The sequence below is a fragment of the Sarcophilus harrisii genome, chromosome 1, assembly GCF_902635505.1.
Source record: "Sarcophilus harrisii chromosome 1, mSarHar1.11, whole genome shotgun sequence".
Taxonomy (NCBI): Eukaryota; Metazoa; Chordata; class Mammalia; order Dasyuromorphia; family Dasyuridae; genus Sarcophilus; species Sarcophilus harrisii.
Genome location: NC_045426.1, coordinates 446,286,397 through 446,307,886, shown reverse-complemented (window position 1 = coordinate 446,307,886; position 21,490 = coordinate 446,286,397). Strand labels below are relative to the sequence as shown.

The 21,490-nt window shown below is 34.7% G+C and overlaps 1 protein-coding gene across 5 annotated transcripts in view; it reads right to left on the bottom strand.

Moving 5' to 3' along the window:
* The window catches only part of ELOC (elongin C), a 37,661-nt gene extending 19,911 nt beyond the window's left edge, over window positions 1-17,750 (bottom strand). Inside the window, exons 1-2 of one of the 5 annotated variants that reach the window (XM_003759701.4) lie at window positions 17,295-17,549; window positions 11,468-11,631 (exon numbers count right to left, since the gene is read on the bottom strand). The gene's annotated coding sequence lies outside the window, so the exon portion shown is untranslated. Of the gene's footprint in view, window positions 1-8,312; window positions 8,334-11,467; window positions 11,632-17,294; window positions 17,550-17,625 lie in introns of those variants that run through there. The other 4 variants (XM_031946248.1, XM_031946249.1, XM_012541258.3 and 1 more) reach the window with 4 other exon arrangements.
* Window positions 17,751-21,490: the final 3,740 nt, after the last annotated feature.

Here is a 21,490-nt window from a genome sequence, read left to right as displayed (position 1 = left end):
TTAAGCCCTTAGAAAATGTCTCTTTGCAAATTCACTTGATAATGCCCACTTAATAAAGCCTTTTCTAATCAGCCTTTTTGACTTGGCAAATTTCTCGCTTTGGAGCCCCCGTAACCTGGTATTTTGGAGAACCAGGAAAACTTAAATTCCTGCCATGATCCATACATCATCAGTAGAGGAAAAAAAAATCCATATAATACACAATAACTATAGTGGTGAGGTACACAAAACCTAAGCTTTTTTTGGGGGTGGGGTGGGATATGGATCAGGAAAGTTCTTAGTAACAAAAAAAATCTATATAAGGCTTTAAAGAACAAAGAATGAGGTTGTAGGAATACTGTTTGTGTATAGTATCTTGATTGTATCAATTCCTTGATTCCTACAGCAACTTCTTAACAAGATTCATAGCCAAATGTTTCTTCATCTACTAAGTGAATGAAGAATCCATACTGGTCCCATGACAGGAAGTTAAATGGGCATCAGTACACATCTTGACTAATCACTACAGGTGGACAATAATTAAGAATTCAGTACTGAACAGGAAGAAAGAGAAATTTATTGTATCTGGTAAGCTATCACTTAATCGAAAGTTGCTTCCTGATGAAAAAAGAAAAAAAAAAAAAAAACAAACAAACAGTTTTCTCAGTGATGTTATAGAATTAGAAATCATAGAAAACCTTGCTCTCAGAAGACTCAAAATCACTGGTAACCTAAAGGACAATGGAAAAACAGTATGTATTTTCATACTGGATTGCATCACATTAACAATTATTTATGTTAAAGTAGCATAAGAGACGTTAAGAAAACATACAAACAATATAAAATTGTCACATAGTAAAGATGGAAAACCTTAAATGCAGGGATGGAAAGAAAACAAAAATTGAAACCAAACACTAATTATAATTAGCAAGCTTGATCACAAAGAAGAGTTATGAAAGTTCACCAATCTTTTTGCAGAGAGACCTATTGTAGAATACTGTATGTACTGCCCTAGGTATTAATTTATAACAGGAAGGATCTTCAAGTCTAACCACTCTATTACAAATGGGGGAGCAAAGGCTAAGAAAAGTTAAATGACTTGCCCAAGGGTACACAAGTCAAATGGTCAGATCAAGATTTAAATTTGAGTCTTATGACTCCAAGGTCAGCACCTTTTCCTAGATACCATGTAGATTAATTGGCTGAATTGCTATTTTCCCACCTCCCTTATTTATTTCTTTAATAAGAGATGACTAAGAGTGCAGTATACAAAAGGTAAAAACAAAATTAATAATTTTTGAAGCTTCAAATAGGTATTTTTCTAAGAATAAATGAGGGAGAATGAAAAGAACATTGGATCCTGAGCCAGAAATCCTGCTTTAAAATCCTCACTCTATCACTTATTAACATCCTGTCTGAGCTTCATTTTCCTTAATTATAAAATGAAGGTGCTATATTCCTCTAGTCCTTTCTTTCTCTATCTATGACGCTATCTGGAGTAATTCCCTAAGGTAAAAACTTGGTTATATAAAACTTAGCTGGTAACCAAGCAACTATACAAATCAGACAAAATCAGACCTTGAAAACGTATTATGATAGCAATAGGGTGTTTTTTTGCATTTAACAACAATACCACTCTTTGACATATTTTAGTTGAGAACAGAACTAAACCAAAATTTGAATAGTTACAAATTCTAATAGTATAGGAAGTAATTAAAATTAGGATATTTAAAAAATGCTTAAATTTGTTTTTTTTCTTTTATAGAAAAAAGATAAAATATAAATATATAGATCAAGTCACAGAAATTGTTTTGAAGTCACAAAACTTAGTTTCAATATTCATTTTTTGGGTAAGACTTTGAGTTCCAAATTTTTTCCTCCCTTCTCCCTCCCCAAAGAAGCAAACCGATATAGGTTGGTTTTTTTTACACACACACACACATACATATATACACATATATACACACACACATATATACATACATATATATATACACATATACATATACATACACACACACACAATCATTTTAAAACATACCAAGACTCACTTTGAAGTGTCCATTCTGATAACTTACTAACAACCTCTAAGCTTTAATTTCTTTACCTGAAAGCCAACCGTCTGACCTCCTTCAAAAGTTGTTAGTGGAGGATCAAATAAGAAAATCTATTGAAAAAACTATTTTTAATAAACATTTATTTGTACTTCCTATATACAAGGAACAGGTTAGCTTTGAGTGAACATGAAAGTACTTAGACTTGAGTCTTGGGGCACTTATCTACAAGGGAAGACACACATGTATACAAATAAATAGCCTAACAAGTGAGTCTAGATAAGAGTAAAGGAGAAACAAAGTGGTCATATACAAATATATACGCACACATATGGGCACACCCATAGGTATACAAAAACTTATACCCACATAAATGATAGCCATTATAAATAGCTGTATATGCCAATACAAGGCTGTCCCTGAGAGGTCAATTTTGAATTTGGGGTCCAGAGTTACATTCCCAGGAATATCTAGCACATAACTATAAAAATATAAAATAGATAGCTATACTCCTTTTTATTTCTTCAAATATACTTAACAATGTGAATAATTTAGAGGGGAAAAAAATTCCATCAATAGACATTAAATAAACAATTGTATACTAGATCCTACTTTCTTAAACTGCTATTTAAGACCCCATATGGAGTTTCATAACTAAATATGGAAGTTGCAAAATTATGATTTATTATCAATAAATATTTGATTTGTATACCTATTTTATATATCTACATATTGGGATTGTGTTTCTCAGGCAAAAAACGGTTATGAGTGGAAAAAGTTTAAGAAGCCTTGTCCTAGATGACTAAGATTAGAATTTAAGACCACTTAAAAATTAATAAAAATAAAAGTTTCAGCAACATAATATAACATTTAGGGTATATGGATTTTTTAAGACAAAAGAAACATCATAGGTAATTTATTGCATTGCCTTAAATATCAGGAAGGATAAGGAAGATCAGAATCTATTTGAAGGGGAAGACAAGAATTTCGATCTTAATTTAACTCCCAAGAAGAAATAAAAAACTTAAACTTGAAGGAATAAATAACTTAAAATTTAACATTTCTTCAAATTAATAGTTCCCTTCACTTAAGAATTCACAAGTGAAGTTTTCTTCTCATTTAGATTCATAATCAGAAATTACCAATTTCCTGATATTACTCATTTTAGAAAAGGATGTCAAAATCATTGTTTTTTCTTTCTTTTTAATAGTATTTTATTTTTCAAAATATTTGTAAAGAGTTTAACATCCTTTTTTGTAAAATTGTGTTCTAAATTTTTTCCCCTTCCCAAGACAGCAAGCAATATGATATAGCTCAAATAGGTACAATCTTTAGACATATTTCCATATTTGTCATTGCACAAGAAAAATCAGACCAAAAAGGGTGGGGGGGGTGGGGAAAATCAGATAGGTGGAAACATGCTTCAATCTACATTGTCTCCATAGCGCATGCGCTCCCCCGCCCCATCTGAATAGTGATTGGCATTTTCCATCCCAAGTCTATTGGAATTGCCTTGAATCACTACACTGTTGAGAGTAGACAAGTCCATCACAGTTAATCATCATCAAAATCATTCTTTGAAATGCTATGATTGAATTTATTATCTCTGTTGCCACATCTCCTAGGTTAAATTCCCAAGAGAAAATACCCTGAAGTGGCAGACTAGAATAGTAGAGTGAGTGTGAAAGCCAATTTTTTTTTTTTTTTTTTTTTTAAATCATGACTGATATATGGATTTGTTTTGCTTTTTCTGTGCATGTTACATGGAAGGTTCCATTTTGTTTTTTAAATGTGTGTAAAAAAAAAAATGAGTGATGCAAAAAGAAAAGTCATTGTAGCATTTAAAATGACAGCAAAGAAGGTAAATTAAGGAGGAGATTCAGAGCAGGAAAGCTTTGAAATGAATGTAACAAGTTAGTCTTAAAAAAAAAATCCAAAATGTACTAAGATTATGGTTTTATGGGAATATAGAAATGCTTATAATTGTTGATTGTCAAATTCTGAATTATCACCCTCCCCATTTATATTTTTAAAGAGTTAATCATGAATTTTCAATCTACCCAACAATATTTTATGTCTAGCAGTCAAAAACATCTTTTTATCCCCTATGGCCTAACACAGCATCCAGTAATAATTATTGATGAGCATCAAAGAAAAATTCCCAACTTCTAGAGGATATTATTATAAACTTGATAATGGAACATGGCCATCTAATGGTAAAATGGAGGATATACATACCAAGATACTCTCACTGAAGTGTAGATATATACAAACTTTACAGCTTCCAGAGAATGGGAGATATGTTATACTTCTTACCCAACAAGTACCTACCATTTTTGTGGGTGGTTTCTTTTGGTATACTGTCTTACTAGATAAACATATCAATGACCACTTTTCCCACAATCCAGTCCTAGCTGAATGAATCATTTTCTAAACTTCATACACCAAAATATATACATGAACTCCCCCTCCCCCCCAACTCGGAGACACACACACATATCTATATTTTTTTTTCTATAGAACTCTCAAACACCAAATATTTAAGCACCCACTGTGTGCCATACCCTATATATTCTAGGTGCTAGGGATACAAAAACTAAAAGGAAATATCCTTTCCCTTCCCCAAGAACCTAAGGGGAAATACACACATATAAATACAAAGTATATACTTTACAAAATAGAGCAATTTCAGAAGGGAAGAAGGAGATTTAGAGAACTGAAAACTGGAAAAATCTTAATGTAGGAAGAGATGGCATTTAAATTGAGTTTGAATGGAATTTGAAATGTTGAGATATGAAAAGTGAATGCATTCTAGACATGGGAACTAGCCTGTACAAAAAAATCATATAGAGCAAAGATGTGTGAGAGAGGGAAAGAATATGTATGTATGTATATATAATAACAACCAGACACATTAGGAAAGCAATGTGAAATTAACCTGGAAAAACTGGAGCCACATTGTGAAGAGCTTTAGATGTTAAACAGAAGATTTGGGATTCCCTACAGGTAAAAGGGAACACACTGCAATCTCCCAAGTAGGGGAGTTATACTGCCAGAACTTTACTATGGGAATATTATTGTGGCAGCCAAGTGGAGTTTGGATTAGAGAGAAGGAGACACTTGGGGCAGGCACAGAGACCAATTATGTTACTGAAATAGTCTGGGTGAAATGTGATATATAATGTCCCGAAATAGGGGTGGTGGTAGCATTAGTAGAGATGGACTTTGTATTAAAAGGAAATGTAGAAGACTGACTAGTACAACCCAGTAACCTATCCTGAATATGGTAGATAAGGGAGAAGAGTTGAGGGAGGTTGAAGATCCTCCTTTTGCCTTAATCAAATTTCGAGTTGAAGGGTCTAAATTCACAGAATCAAAACTTTCCTGTTCATCGACTATCTAATTCAGGTGTTTTTAAATTGGGGTATGTGAACTTATTTAGTAATATTTTGAAAACCATTTCAGTAAGTTTCCTAAGTATTTTATCTTGCATTTAAATAGATTATTCTGAGAAAAGGCTTTACTAGACTATCAAAGGGGTGCTAGATTAAGAATCTTACCTAGTCTAATTCAGGCCTCTAAATGTCCTTTCTATAACACCTGACAAATGGCTATCCAATAAGAAGCACATTCCATTTTGTTTAGAATCTTGGTTCTGTTCTGTGAGGTTCTAGGCAAGTCACTTAACTTAGGGTTCAGTTCTCATCTATAAAATAAGGACCTTGAACTAAAGGACATTAAGATCACTTGCAAGAATAAACTTATGATTCAAATTTTAACTCTTATCTCCATTATAAATAAGTATCTTTAGAGATTACTTTTCCATTTTTAAAATTTCTCTTAGTATCTTAAGTGCTTAAAACAAGTTTAAGGAATTAAATGTTTATTGAAATTTCTAAAAGTAGCCACATTTTGGCTAATTAAGCACTGGAATCAAACTAGCAACACTTTAGTCTTACAACTTGGTACCTATTCAATGAATCAATGGGAAACTTAAAGAATGTTTCTCTAATATTTTTGTAATTTTTCTGGGCAGATTAGAATTTATTGACTTGCAAATTATTTTGCTAAACTTGTAGACCAAGTTAGTGGAAAAGTAAAAGTAAAAAAAAAAAATTACAGTGACTATCAATTATTTTTGCAGATTTACTTTCAAAACAAAACATTCCAAAATAGTAAATGCTAAGGGGGAGGAGATGAAGAAAAGGAAGGGAACCTCCTTTAAAAAACAAACAAACAAACAAAAAAAAAAAATGAGGGCAGCGAGGTAACACATTGGATAGAGCACCAGCCCTAAAAGAGGTCCCAAGTTCAAATCTGATCTCAGACACTTAACACTTCCTAGCTGTGACCCTAGGCAAGTCACTTAACCTCAATTGCCTCAGCATTAAAAAAAAAAAAAAAAAAAAAAAAAAAAAAAAAAAAAAAAAAAAGGAATTATTCTGACTTCAATACAGAGGCTGATGGAGAGGGGAGAAAAGCCATTATTAGGCAATAAAGAAAAGGCAAACACACAGCAAATTTTTATTTTGTGTCCAAGCTCCAAATTAGGATATCATCCAACTTTTTTTTCTGACGTGTCTAGTTTTACTGAGAATTAAATACAACTGAACTGCATGTAATTCAATATAATACAGATAGTTTGCTGGGCTAATGTCTTATTATCTTTTAACTTTTTATAAATCTTATAATCTGCTAGAAATAAATCTTAAATCTTCTGGGTAATCAAGCTGAAACACCTCTGACTTTAAGAAATCTATCTGTATGTGCGCGTGTGTGTACATATGGATATGGACATGTATTGAGTTGTTACTCAACTGAAATGGTCAGAAGATATTAACAGGCATTTTTTTTTTTAAACAAAGAAAAAAGCAGAGTCATATAAAAATGCTCTAAATATTGAGATACAAATTAATACAACTTTGAGATCTCACTGGTATCAGATTGGTAAAAATAAGATATCCTTCAATTGGGGAATGGCTAAACAAAAAAATTGTGACATATGACTGATGGAACACTATTGCACTGTAAGATATTGTGAGCTGGTTAATCTCAGGGAAGATAGTATCCACTAGTAGAAAAATAAGCCATTAGATGTGTATATAATATGATTTTATGTATATGTATTGTGTGTGTGTGTGTGTGTATTCATGCTTAATAGTCTTCTTTAAGGGGAGGGAGAAAAGTATACAGCAGAGGGGGAAAAAAACCCAATTTTTCTTAGACTTTAGAATTTAAAAAAAAATCCACTCACTCATGACCATCAACACCTTTTAATTTCACACGCAAAAATTCTTTATAACTCTTAAAAGAAAGTTATCTGCTTTTAGGTCTGTTTTGTGAAAACAAGCAGTGAATAAAGCAATTTTAAAAATCCAGAATACAAATACACTAGCCATAAATTTGTAGGCCATATTTATCTTCCAAATAATGCTCTCACTAGATTAATAAAATTGTTTTACTTTTCCTGAGCATATTATAGCCAACTTCCTGTAGGTAAATTCAGAGGAAACCAACCTCCAATTATAAATTATACTCAATTCACCTGCTTTTAAAATAGGGGAAGGACCCTCTTCTCTTGCAAGAGATACCACAATTTAAAAGATTCCCTTCCATTGTATGAATAGTTATACAGAGAGGAATGAGGACAGGAAGGAAGGCCAAGAGGTGTAACAGATGTTATGGAGGAAATATGCTTATTCAACTTGAGTTATTCATACATTTCAATGAATGTCTGATGGAAAAGGGATGGTACCACTTTTCATTCCTATCAAAAGCTTTTTTTCCAGCCCTAACAAGCTGACTGACTATAGGACTCTCTATGCTTTTCTTAATCATAAAAAAGTAGTTTATTTTGTATTATATATCACTTAAATGGGCAAATATAAAGGAGCTTTACAATCTCTGAAGAATTATATTGTCAGTTTGAGCTCCAGTAAGTTAGTTTTCCAGATTCTCTACCCAATAGCTAGATATATATATATATATATATATTTTTTTTTTTTTGAGTACCAGTACAACATTCACACTGTCCCTGTAATCCCTTGCTCTTATATGATCAGACTACTTTCCCCCCCCCCCCCCCCCCCCATTAGTTCCTAGATGATAATCTTACCCTACAGGGATAATATGCTTTAGTCCAGGGCTTCTTAAACTTTCTCCACTTAAGACCCTTTTTTGCCCGAGAAACTTCTAAGTGACCCCAGGTATTTAGATATATAAAATAGGCATATAAATCAAACATTTACTGAAAACAAGTCATAATTTTACAACCCCTACCTTCAGTTACAAGACCCCATATAGGGTCATAAACCACAGTTTAAGAAGCTGGGCTTTAGCCTACTTGCAACTCTCCATTGTCTCAGGGTCCTTCAGTATCTATAGTGTTCCAGGATTGCTACAGCAGGAGAGGCTGAAATAAATGCAAGCTATTATTAGAGTACCTAGCTGATCATCATAGTTGAAGCAACTAAAATATCAATTTTGAAATTAGCCACTACTTACAGCTCTGACTACTCTTATTAAACCTTTAGGGAGAAAATTACAACTCAGCACATCATACCACTTCCCCTCCCTACCCCCCACTCAATCACTTCTACAGGAAATAACTCTATGGTTCATCTATCTCTTAGTGATAGTATTCAGTAGTCCATTAGACTGAGGTTAATGATTTAGAGTTCTTAAAGTACTGATTATAGGGGCAGATTAGGTGGCGCAGTGGATGGAGCACCAGAGTTCAAATCTGATCTCAGACACTTAATACATCTTTGCTGTGTGACCCTGAGTAAGTCACTTTACCCCAATTGTCTCAGCAAAACAAACAATAAATAGAAGTGCTGGTCATTTAGTGACTACTTTAATTGGTAGAGATGTATAAAAGATGTCCGTTATGAAGAGATTCTCTGTTAATATAAACTTCTACAAAGCTCAATTAACTATAATACTCCTTCCTATTACTTGTAGCTTTTCTTGAAAATCTTTAATGTAACATGTTAACAGTTCTGGTGATTAAAAACACATATTGTGTATCAAGGAATTCAGAAAACTAAGATATACATACATCCAGTAATTCCTAATCAACGTATCAAAACCACTTGTCAGATTTCACAAAGAAGTTTTAATACTGGTATATGCTAAGACTGGGGTACAGAGTAAACATTTATGTATCTATTTAATAATTATCAGGCACCAATGATGCTACTTGAGGAGGTGCTGTGGGAGATATGACACAATCCCTGTCTGTAAACTGCTTATAATAAGGATATTAAGACTAGAGCATAACTATCACAAGAGTCAGAATATGTACATAATAAAGGCCCAAAGACAATTCAGGAAAGGGATGCATGGGCTGTGGTTGGAAACATTACAGATTTCACGAAAGTTTGGGCCTTGAAGTCAACTTAGAGTAGACAGACAAGAAGAATTTCAGGTCTAGGGTATGTTACAGGCAAAAGTAAGAAAGAAGGCAACAGAAGGATGGAAAGGCAGAAAGGCCAGTGCCTGGTTAAGTACAGATTAGGATAACATTTGCTTAATAAAAAAATATGAGATGTAAGTTCCCAAAATTTATTGCTTTCGCAAAATGTTATTATAATTATGTTTTTTTTCCCCTCTTGAAATTATAACTATTCTAGAAAATCTAGAATGTGTAGCCACATATTGTTAGATTTATTTTTTTCTGAATTTTATAGTTCTACTTTATTACTCTGGTTCTCTCTTAATTCTTTTGTCCATGTCTCCCTCCTTATTCTTATCCCAGAAGTGTCATCACTATATGAACACCAATCATAAGTCTTGGTATGTGTGCCCTGTCTCCCTTTTTTCTTCCCATATAGATTTTATACAAACTCAACTTCCACTATATTTTTGTTACTTCCAATTTTATATCTCTGACTCTAACTTTTCTGAAGTTCCATTCTAGCATTTTCCCAACTGCTGAACAATGTGGATACTTCATTATCATTTTTGGGCTTTAGTTTCTTAAACTGAACAATTAGAATTTATATAACACTTCAACAGTTTTATAGGTTCACAGATGTGGAGAATGCACAAGCTATCTAGTCCAATTTCTTCTTTTCTAGAAGGGGGAACTAGGGTTGAGGCAGGGTAAGTGTATTTCCTAAGGTCACACAGTTTATAAATATTAGAGATGGGCTTTAATAATAAAAACAACTAAGAAGGCAGCTAAATGGTACCGTGGATAGAGAACCGGCCCTGGAGTCAGGAAGGCCAAAATTCAAACCCAGGCTCAGATATTTATATTTCCTAGATGTGACCCTAAGCAAGTCACAACCCCAAAAGTCTCAACAACAAAATAATAACAGCTAAGGTTTACTTAGTACTTACCATGTACCATGCACTGTGCTAAGCACTAGTCTCATAGCAACACTGGGAGGCAGGTGCCATTATTATTCCCATTTTAGAGGTAAAGAAACAGTAGCAAAATGAAATTAAGTGCCTTGTACAAAGTCACAGCTAGTAAATGTCTTGATTTGAACTCTGATCTTCTTGATTCCTGACCATGATTCTCAAGTCTGGAGGTCATGCTCCCCTTTCTTCTCCCCCCCCCCCCCCCCCATTACACAGTCTCCAAATTATGAGAAACTAAACTAACTTCACTTCTCCCTTCCCTTTCTCTATGAAAGAATTCAAGGCACATTTATTAACTATCTACTTTGTACAAGGTCCTAGAAATAAACAAAATAAAAATGGACATCTTTGGTTTCTCTCCTAATGAAATAAACACATTTCAAATCCATAGTATATTATACATTAGATGTGTGGAGCACTGGAGTAAAATACAAAGTTTCTTTAAGATACCAGTGAATTTGCAAAGAGAGTACAAAAATGGGGAGGATAGCTAATATACTGGGTGAGTTAAGATTCAAAAAAGTCTTGACAAGATAAGCACTATACTGAATCTAGGTCAAAAAAAAAAAAATCAATTCTACAAGTACAGGATGGGGAACACATCTAGCTAACCACTCAACTGAAAAAAGGTAGAATATTACCATTCTGTAAAAAATAATGAATAAAGGTGGAATTAATAAAAATGGAAAGACATATAAACTAACGTAAAGTGATACAAGTAGAACCAGGAAAATATAAATAATTTTAATATAAGTGGGAGGAAAAAATAGTTAAAACTCTACAAAATCATAATAAGTCTGGGCCTAAAGAAATATGTAAGTAAGTACCTTTTTCTTTGCATAAGAAAAAGTGGGCATGAAAACACTGCAAATTGTCAGACTTTAAGGATTCATTCGTTGGCTTTTCCCTCACATTTTAATTCTAATATAAGGGAAGAGAAAGAAAAAGGAATACATTGGGAAATATGAGGGAAAAAATAAAAGCTATAAATTTTATTTCAGATAAGAATAAACCAAATGTATCCTATCAAGGAAAAAAAAAAAAAAAAAAGTAGAATAACTTGCCTCAGGAGTTTGTATACTTCTCCTCACTTGAGATCTTTTAAGAAAGGCTAGATTGTCAGGTATATTGTAGGATATATCCTTTCTTTTTTGTTTTTTCCCATGTATGATTAGTTCTGCTTTCATACAGCTGACAGCCTAATAAGATACGACACATGAAAACATACCTATAATACAAAATTCACAATCAGTGTGTAAGAAATTCAATTCAATAAACATTAAGTGCTTAAAGGTAAGGCACTATACTGGGTGTTGGACTAGAGCTCTCCCCAATAGTTTTTTGCTCTTAAGGAGAGTATATTCTAGAGGGGAAATACAGCATATATTCAGATAATGCAATTAGAGAAACAAGAGCACACAATAACTTACATTAATATAGTATTTTACATCGATTTCAACTGCTCTAAATATTGTTTAAGCAAAAACAGAGCAGGAATCATTACACTTATTTTTACAAATGGAGACATTAACAATCAGAATAAAAAAAAAACAAAACAAAACAAAAACAAAAACACAACAGCTCCTAAGACTCCAAGTGTACTGTTCTTTCCAATAAGGACAGAAAGACTAGATCTATTTCTATGGACTATATCTTACAATATGAAAAATGATCTAACAAGGAAGGAAGACCTATTAAAAGTTTACTGTATGAAATGATCTTATAATTTCAAAGATTGATAATAAAGGATACTAACAGTGACACAGCAGTGATAGATTCAAAATGCTAAACAAGACAAACATTTTCAGTTGTAGCCAATGTGAGAATTGACTTTATATTTTTACTATATATTTACTATATACTATATATACTTACTATTTTACTCTTATATTTTTATTATTGTTTCCCTTTTCTTTTTTCCCCAGTGGTGGATGATGATGGTGAGGGAACAAAGAAGCATAGAGATAAGGTACTTTAAAAAACAAAGAAGATAAAAGCAGGTCCCCGAGGAAATTTTTTGGGAAGAAAAAAGGAAACTGCAAAGGGGGGAGGGAGGAAAAAAAAAAAAGCGCAGGCCCGAAAGAAGCAACAAAATCTGGACAGTTTGGGGGGGGGGGGAGGGGGAAGGAGTTATAGGTTTAAAAAGAAAAGCAAACTATACAAAAGAGAAAAATAGACCCACAGTCTTATAGTACTGTTTTACTACTTACATGGAAATAACTATTTTGTTAAGTTTTGAATTTAAAAAAAAAAAAAAAAAAAAGATTGGCTGACAAGTGAGTTATACAGAAATCTTACCACCCCTCCCCCACTCCCACCCTAACTATATATCATCTCATTTGCTCCTAGTCATCTTAGGAAATATTTAGTCCCATTTTAAAGAAAAAGAAATTAAACTGTATAAGGGTACATTGTGAAGGTTAAGTGACTTGCTCACAGTCGCACAAAAACAAACTTTATGCCCCATGAGAGTTCAGAAACATCTTCTATAAACAGAAGCAAGCCAAGTAAGCATAATCAGAAAAAAAAAAAAAAAAATGATGCTCAACTATAATATATATGGAAAGAACAAAAAAAAATGTAATGACCAAAACTGGAACTTAAAAAACAAACCAAACAACCCACAAACCCCAAAACAAAAAAGAGAAAGAAAAGGTTTTCCCCCTCCCCCCACTTCTCAGCAGAGGTAGGAGGCTATAGCAGTGAAACATTGTATAAACTTGATTGATACATCTGTTAGCTTTGCTGAATAGCTTATTTATCCTTTCTTTATGTTAAATGAGATGGCTCTAAGAGTAGAAGAGAGGGGATAAACAGATTTTTATCTAGGTGAAGTACATGACAGTGAAAAGTTGGAAAGGAGAGTTTGGAGCAAGACGGATTACCTTTTAGACATAATCGAGTTTGAGGTGAGACACTAGAGATGGATATAAATCTGGAAATAATCTGCATAGAAATAATTTTGGAAAATGGATGAAATCACCAAGGAGTCTAAAAGGAAAAATGAGAGACCAATATAGAACCTTATAGTCCATTCACAGGCATGACATAGATGAATACTGAGCAAAAGAGAAGAAATAATCAGACTGACATGAGATTTAGAATAGAGTAGAAATAGAGGAGTAGTACTCTGAAAACCCAGAGAAGAAGAGAACCAACAACCAGGAGGTGATCATTAAGTATCAAAAAGGGCAGTTTCATTTGAATGAAACCAGAAGTGACATTAGAGAGTTTATGGAAGAGAGTATTAGATGTAAAGGCAACCATTGTCAACTGAATTCTCAATTAGTTTAGTGGAGAAGTTAAGTAAATAAGATGGTAGCTGGTGGGGATGGTTAGATGAAGTATTTTTTTTTTTTTTTTTTTTTTTTTAAAGATGGGATGAACATGGTCATGTTTATAGGTAGCAGAGAAGGATCCGAAATATAAGAAGAGTGAAGAACAGTGCAAAGTTGAAATGATTCACCCAAAGCATCCAGGAAAAGGAGTACAATTGAGTATTAGAGTGACAGTCTGCAGAAGTGAGGGGTGGAAGGCTATCTTTTCACAGTGATAACAAAGAATAGAGTCAGAGGATACAAGGTATAGATAGGGAAAGATGAAATGATAAAAATTATGATCATTAAAAGAATCTTGAAATTCATGAACATAGAAGCAGAATGCTTGGTGATCACAAGTTCTAGAATACAACTATGTAGATAAGACAGTGGAGTGGATCATGGTAGTTAAATAGTTTAGGGAATTGGAAAATTAAGGTATTTCAAGAGGTTTAAGTCCTCTAGTGTGAGGGCAAGAGGGTAGAAAGAAAATAAGGAAGGAGATTATTTTAGGGGTTGACAGATAAGGCTACAGGCTCTGGATTATGTGATAAATTAGAATAGCATAAACCTTAAGAAAGGTTACTGAGTAATGGTGGTAGAGAATCTGAAAGTAGCAATGGAAAATAATGAATATTTTGACTTTTACCATCTTGACTAAGCATGTGGGAGGAGTATGTATGGGGTACGAATGAAAGTACAACCAGTACCTGAGAGGGTGATCAGGGATGCAATATAATCATAAAGGAGCCAAGTCCCAGCTATTGTCAGGAAATGAGGAGTGAGAAAGGAAAAGGTTTATTATGAAAGCAAGTTTTTGATTACAGGCTAGGTATTCCAGAAAGCTAAGAGTTAACATCAAGATTTCAAAAAAAGAAAAGGTAGGTGAATAGTGATGCTGGTGTTAAAAATAGGGATAAGGCTTGGACCTGTGTTTATTCACATTTCCTAATGAAAAAATTCCTACCAGTGCACAGGACAACCTTTCAACAAGTAGTAGCAGTTGCCCAGGGGCAGTGAGAAGTTAAGCGATTTGCCAGGGTTCTATAGGTACTATGTAAGATGGGAGACTTGAACTGGAATCTCCTTGGCTTGGAGGCTATCCATTATTCTACTATCTCACCTGTGTATGTATATGTATATATTTATGTATACATTTATGTATACGAAGTATCTGACACTAGCTACTCTTTATCCCTCACTTCTTACTTACTATATAATTCAGAGCTGAAAAGGACCTCAGAGGCCAACTTGTCCATTTCCTCATTTAAAAAATATGGAAACATAGGCCCAAGACTAAATAGGCATTAAGTTAAGGAGCTTATTTTGGAAGCTGGAGCCTCTCTACAAATCCAGTACTATTTCAACCACACTAGGTTTCTTGAGGCAGGACATAAAGCAAAGATTAAGTGCAATATGCTTATATAGAGAAAATTCATTTTGTATCAAACATGACTTGTCTAAAGTCTATCTCCCCATATTCCTCAGTCAAGAAACTTCTTGCATTGCTTTAATTCTGTATTCTGGTACTACACTATTAAAATAGTATCTTGTCCTCTAATGGAAAATCTTCCAAAAGGAATAAAGTATATAAATTGTTAAAGTATTTCTCCAGTAAATACTTTTAAAGCAACTGTACTTAATTTAATTAATTTCATAATTTAACTTTTTTTTCCATTTTAAAGGAAAGCACACTGCAAAAATATTGAGAACAGATGAATAGATTAATTTAGGTCATATTATTCACAAATAGAATAATAGATAAAACATGACTTTAAAACTGTATAGAAAAAAAACAAAACAGCTGTTGTAGGTTGGTATTAATTACCTTCAAACCTGATTAAAAAAAAAAAGCAGAATTTGCAAACTAATTTTGTTTCATTGGAATGGTTAGGCAGCACACAAAAAATTAAACAATTTGTAGTTTTTTTTTTTTTTTTAAATCAAGGTCATACTAAGGGCTGAAAGAGAATTAAATGAGAAGAGTAAAAAAAGTTTTAGATTAATGACAAAATCACAATGATCTGTGTACTTAAGTATCAACCCTGGTTATAAGAACACAGTAAATTATAGTCTCCAAAAAGCTTAGGTGAAGACCAGTATCTTCCTGTGTGTACAAAAAAAGGGGAAATTTTAAATAATTCAATTAAAATTCCAAGCTCATTTTAGTATTCAAAATAAAGATATTCAGTTTCTATTAATAATGACGTTGATGCCTTTACTCCAACTGTGAAATACTTTGTAAGTTAAGTAACATTCAGAAATAGATTTTATGTGAAATTGTCATACATTTAGAGAGTTGACTATTTAGGCATTGGCTGCTTCTTCATTGAAAGGGATCAGAAACTATTCTAGAACATCAATCAATAACCCAAACCACAAGTCCTCCCAACCACAGATTACCTTTTGCCTAATTATATTTCACCCTTATATTGCTAGTATTATATTAAACTCAATGGCACTCAAATCTGTCAACATTATTAACAATAAATGTCAGTCCATTATTCCAAGCCCGTTGTGTATAAGGCACGGAGGTAACCACAAAAATAGGCCATTGTCTATTCCCTCAAGAGACTTAAAAATCCAATAGAGGAGATAACACATAAGACTAATGGTTTTAAAATACCAAGCAAAAAGCAACAGCAGCCTGACAAGTATGAAAGTGCTTAATACTTAATAAATATTCAGACTCCAAGAATTCGAGGTACCAAAGTATAAGATACTTCAAACAAAAGTTCTCAACCTTGCAGACCACTGAAACAATAATTATCTAGGGATTAGTTAAGTATGCATATAAAGGATTTAATAATCTTTGGTATCATAATTAAACTTTCAATTTTCTATCTGACGAACTACGTAACAAACGATTAGGAAAACTGGATTTGAGGATTTAAAAACGCATCCATAAAGATTACGACACACACACACAACGCATTTAAAATGAGGTTTGGGAGTGGGTTGTTGGGGGGGGGGGGGTTTGGTTTTGCTTTTTGTACCTTAAAGAAAATCACTAACACCACAAGTGCGTTACTTGACACTACCATTTGAATACAGTGAGCTGGTGAAGGAAAAAGTCAAATGAGTGCACAAAAGTCCCTGTCTGTTGAACCAGCTTTATGTCCATCTTCACTCATCCCAAATTCTAATAATCCCCTAAATTTACCCAAACTTCCAAGCACACGGCATCGAGGGAACCTGGTTTCCGTTCAGATATCCCTGGGCAAGCCAGCGAGGGTCAGATTCAGCAACGCCAGAAAAAAAGACATTCCCTCCCCGCCTCCACCCACCCAGGCGGTGGGAGTCTGGCCCCGCAACTGGAAGCTCCCAGCAATCGAAAGCCCCGCAAGGGGTACCTCAAAGAGGCCCCGTCGCCCTCCTCTCCACCACCCTGTGACGGCCCCGAGAGAAGGGGTCGCCCGCGGAGGCGAGGTGGGGGGGTGGAAATGGTTTCCGTTCGCTCCCCGCCCAAATCCGAGGTCGGGAAGGAAAAGTGAGCCCTCTCTCCCTACCTCCCTAGTCTCCCCACCTGGCCCCAGAAGCGAACTCCCATTCCGGACCCAGACCCACGACTCACTTGTCAGTTCTGCAGCGGCCGCAGTTGGCTCCCCACTCACCGCCACAGCCCCAGCTCCCAGGGCCGTCCCCCCCCCCCCCCCGCGGGCCACAGCCGCCCGCCGCCGTCTCTTCCGGGGCAACGAAAGTAACCACTTCCGGCGGGTCAGCGCAGTGTTTCCAAAGAGATGGTATACCTAGCCACTAGATGCCTTCTACCAATTGGAAACACGTCGTATACCCTTCCCAATCCTCATACACTTTGGTCGAGCCTAAAAACCCGCCCCGCTTCCACTTTTTCACTCTCTCTACTTTCCACACAAACACTCTATCCTCAGAAGAGGAGCACGGACCGGACTGGTGACCAATCGGAGTCTAAGTCATGTGTTCCTACAAATCCCAGCATGCAACAGGACGACCCAATTTTTCAGCCGGGGGGTTATGTGTGGAAAGACCGAAAACAGGATGGCAGGGTTGAGGGCTGCAGCGCATGCTGGAATTTGTAGTTTCCCTTAATGATTCGGGGTCTGGGGCAGCTGGAGTCACGTACTCTCAGAGTGGAGGACAGATTGCAAAGCGTGGGGCGCGGTTTCATTGCTAATGAGAACATCCTGCTCTCAAACTAGCAGCTTCTGTCTTTTGGGGAATGTTGCAGAATAATCTGGGAGAGTGGCTTGGTAGATTCTTTTGATTCTTTTTTCCCAGTACTAGTTGTGCATTTACTGATTTTGATAAAACTACGAAACCAGATTGACACGTTTAGTTTGCTTATCCTAGTATTGTGCTTTGCACCCCGTAGCAGAACCTCCCCCATTTCTTTTAAATTGCTTCCTCCCTCCCACCCCACCCTCTTTTTTTTTTTTTTTTTTTAAAAGGCCTATGAATTTTTGTTGCTCAGACGTTCTCAATCAAAACATGCGGAGAATGGGGATTTATCTCAGTGGAAAATGATTACTTATGTAATTGGGAAGCATCAAAAATATTTTTTTTCCTAGACTGCAAGCAGTCGTGTTCATTTAAATTGAATACAAAGTTTTCTTGAAATTGATTGAGGTTCAGATGTCAAACCACTAGTTTGAAACACTGGTTGTAAGATAAGTCTTTTAACTGTAACAAACCAACTGCTTACTATACAGTTAGAAACAGATGACTGGGGGATGGGCACAAATAGATTGCTTTCATTTTTCCTCCCTCTCTCCCCATTTCAGCTGCTACAGCTGTTTTCTTACTTGTTTCTCATTCCATTATCAGCGCCTACTTTTTTTTCCTTACCTTCTTTCTTCTCCTTTCCTCCCCGAATCCTACCAGCTCTGAAATCCATTTCCAAGAAGAGTTGTGGAATAGAAATAAGTGATATCTTTAGAAGGATAAATGCAACAGAACTGGATTAGGTGACTTTACCAGTTTGAGAATTAGTGAAAATGTGGGATTGGCAGCATGAATTTTTGCAAAACACATTATTAAAATACCAATTTTGCTACTTAAAATGTTGTGATTCTGCTAGTGGGGGAGGAGGAGATTGTTGTCCACCTTAGAATAGATGTTCTTTGGCCATAATGGGAGAGAGAAAACAGTTTTTCTTTTATTATTATCTATATGGTATGGTATGCTATTATTAATGCCAAGTGTCTCACAGGTGCTCGAACAAAGGTGTGATAACAAGGATACATAATAGTGACTAATATTTAATTATTTAAGTCCCTCAATGTTTTATATACATTTAGTAAACAGAATTGATATAAGTAATGTATTGGAAGGAAATGAGGCTGGATCTATGATTTCATTGGTTTAGCTAACTTCTACATAAGGAGACTCCTAATAAAGGAGGTGGTAGCAGGTTGTTGTCTAGATCAGGACTTCTTAAACTTTTCATCCAGTAAATTTTTACATGATTCTGGGTATACGAAATATATATATAAACATAATTAGTGTGATAATAATATAATATATATTATGTGATAATAAGTATATTTTATACATAATAGGTGTACAAATCAAACATTAACTGATCATAAATTTTGCATAAAATCATAATTTTGCAACCCCTACATTCAGTTCCAAGACCCTATATGGGGTTGTGAACCACAGCTTAAAAATTTGGGGCATATAGCACTGAGAAATTAAGGTTCTTGCCCAAAACCACATTGCCAGTACTATTGAAGGCAAAACTTGAAACTAGGCTCTCTAGGCTCTTTCTAGATCTTCCATTATGCAATGCTGCTTTTATAAGTAAAACATTCAAACACAAAATGACAAAATTTTGAATTATGTTAATGAAATACTTAAGATTTTTTATGTTATATATTTTGTTAAAAAGAATTTCAACAAAAATTAGACGTTAAAAAACAATTGGAATTTAGACTTAAGAGCATGAGATGATAACAAAGAATTTGCATCTATTTTGTGGCAAAATCATAATCAGGTGTGACAATCAGAACTTAGAGGGCACTGAAATTTAAAGGCAGTACAATTTTTAAAGATTAAAATTCATACACAATTAATATTTATATTTTGCCAGTATTTCCATTAAATTGAGTTCTATGAGGGCAGGGAATGTTTTCACATTTCTTTATCTCTAGCTCTTAGCATAGTGCTTGTGCATATAGTAAGGGTTTAATAAATGCTTGTTGAGCTTATTTTACTTGTATTTTCAGTCCTTTCAGAGGATATAAATTAGTTAGCAAGAATAATTAGTTATACTAGGAAGCTACCAGATAGTACCAGGCAAAGTGTTTAAAAGTCCTATTCTGTAGTTCTCTTCTTCAGATAGCAGTCTCATGGTGTTCCAGGGCATCTCCCCAAGCAGGGTAGTTGGGACCAGAATAGAGATTTTTTTTTTTTTTTGATTGATTGATTTGAGGATATTTTTACTTATCCTAATTGCCAAAACAGAGTTTTAGCTGTTTCACTAATTTAGGCAGTAAAAAGCAAACAGTGAAGCTGAATGAAAAAAATAGAAATTTCAGATTAAAATTTCCTTGGAGGCTCTTCTTTTTTTAATGTAAATAAACTTGGCCTCTCAACTACTTGAACTGATAGACAATGGTGAAAATCAGTTTAATTTTGGCTTCTTTAATAATAAGCCTATAATCATAGTTATAATCATAACTTATTCCTTGAGATTCAGGATTGGTAACATATACAATTCTAAAATATGCAACAATATCTGTTGGACTCTACTGCTCACATTAGAGGTATCTTCCACTCCTGCAGTCTCTCCTGATTGGTTGGTTTCTCCCAGAGCCTTTAATGTAAGGAATGAGGCCCAGAACACACATTCCTCTCCATGATGTTCTGCTGACTCATCTCTACAGGACTTTTTCTACTGTACCCCTGTGTACCTGCACCCAATCTCCTTTTCAGTTTTTTTGTGTTGTTTTCCCATTTTAGAATGTAAACTTATTAAGTGCAAGGCATCAGTGCTTTATTTTTTCTTTTATTTGTATTCCCAATGCTTAACACAGTGTAGAGCATGTTGTTAAGCACTTAATAAATGCTCATTGACTTGTGATTTTTATGAATTTTCACTATCCTTGGAACAGACTATCATGGGGATTCAAATGAGAGAGAGGTGAAGAAGAAGGTCTTTCTGAACATAGGTATTGCCTATACTTCAGTCAAGGTACTTTGATTGAAGATGGAATAGCATGTATTGGGAATTTCAAGTGTGTCATTGTGGCTAAGAAAATAGAGTAAGTAAAGGAGAATTATGTGTAGTCAGCAATAATAAGCAACCTATATGGAGTTGACTGGAGCCAAACAGAAAAGGGTTTTTAAACGTCAGATGATGTGCAAAATCACTCAGTAAATAATACAAGTAAAGACCACAAAGGAAAAGATGGCAAAAAATCACAGAAATGTCCGAGCTAAGAATGTACTATCTTTTGTAGATAATCCTAAGAAAGAATAGATAGTCTCTCCTTTTGAACCAATGGACACACTAATAAAAGAAAAATATGATCAAAGGCTTTACACTGAGGTCTAGGTCGAAGTGATGCTCCCATTGGATGAATTTGGTGCAGCCGGGTAAGAGGAAGGAGACTTGCTTTCCTGTACAAGACAACAGTGTCGGAAAGTGACGATTAGGGAAGTGGGAGGAATAAACGAAAAGAAGCAAGGCTCACACCCCCACGACTAGTTAGAGGTACTGGATTATCGAATGAGGGGGAATTCACTACTTCCCAAAACATTCCATTTTATTCACGGACAGTTCTAATT